Below are 1,160 nucleotides of genomic sequence, written 5' to 3'. Positions count from 1 at the left end.
AAACAAATAGTTGAAGCGTGGTATAGAACGTGGAAAAACAAATCCACATTTAAGCAGGCGAAAGGTCTAAATCGTAGGCGGGAGCGCACACTACATAAACAAATAGTTGAAGCGTGGTATAGAACGTGGAAAAATAAATGAACAGTGGAAAAGCAAATCCACGTTTAAGCAGGCGAAAGGTCTAAACCGTAGGCGGGAGCACACACTGCACACACTACATAAACAAATAGTTGAAGCATGGTATAGAACGTGGAAAAACAAATCCACGTTGAAGCAGGCGAAAGGTCTAAACCGTAGGCGGGAGCACACACTACATAAACAAATAGTTGAAGCGTGGTATAGAACGTGGAAAAACAAATCCACGTTTAAGCAGGCGAAATCGTAGGCGGGAGCGCACACTACATAAACAAATAGTTGAAGCATGGTATAGAACGTGGAAAAATAAATGAACAATAAAAGAAACGTGGTCGGCAGGATTCGAACCTGCGCGGGCAAAGCCCACATGATTTCTAGTCATGCCCGATAACCACTCCGGCACGACCACTTAGATGTTCGAAAGTCTCCTAAAATTCTTATATATAACATAACTTTTAAGACCAATTCAACTTTTAAATATGAGTTGCATTTTTGTTATATATCTTAGGGGTCGTTTGGTACGGTGTATTGTAAAATATAATGAATGCATTAGTTAATGTGTACAACTAGTATCTTGTTTGATACATTTTCTTGCCTATGTATAACTAATGCAAGCATTAGTTATACACTTTATTGTGTATTGAAGTATGCATTAGTAATACACTCAATTTCGTATGTATTAGTAATATAATGACTTTAAACACATGCATTTACTTATTAAATGACCTTAATATTTCTCAATTTCCCTCTCAAAATATTTCACCATTCCTTTTCCCGCCATTTTAATTTGTAATAGTGAATCTTTTCAAAACATTTCACAGTTTCTTTTCCCACTATTTTAATTTACAACAATGAATAGTTGATTCAAATAACTATATAGCATATTTTTGCTTTGCTTTGAGAGTCTTTAAAAAGATAAAAAAAATTGATACAATTTTTTTATTTTACGTCTTGTATTTTATTTTTGTTTTGACTATATTAATTCGTCGGCGTAACATTTATGTGCAAAGACGAAGGTCTTGCAA

The 1,160-nt window shown here is 34.7% G+C and overlaps 1 non-coding gene across 1 annotated transcript; it reads right to left on the bottom strand.

Annotated features, from left to right (window-relative positions):
* Window positions 1–462: 462 nt before the first annotated feature.
* TRNAS-AGA lies at window positions 463–544 on the bottom strand. The gene has a single exon. It is a non-coding gene; the product is annotated as a tRNA-Ser (tRNA).
* Window positions 545–1,160: the final 616 nt, after the last annotated feature.

This window comes from Capsicum annuum, unplaced genomic scaffold (genome assembly GCF_002878395.1).
Source record: "Capsicum annuum cultivar UCD-10X-F1 unplaced genomic scaffold, UCD10Xv1.1 ctg36014, whole genome shotgun sequence".
Taxonomy (NCBI): Eukaryota; Viridiplantae; Streptophyta; class Magnoliopsida; order Solanales; family Solanaceae; genus Capsicum; species Capsicum annuum.
The sequence above is the reverse complement of the archived record's forward strand: the minus strand, read 5'-3'. Positions and strand labels throughout refer to the sequence as shown.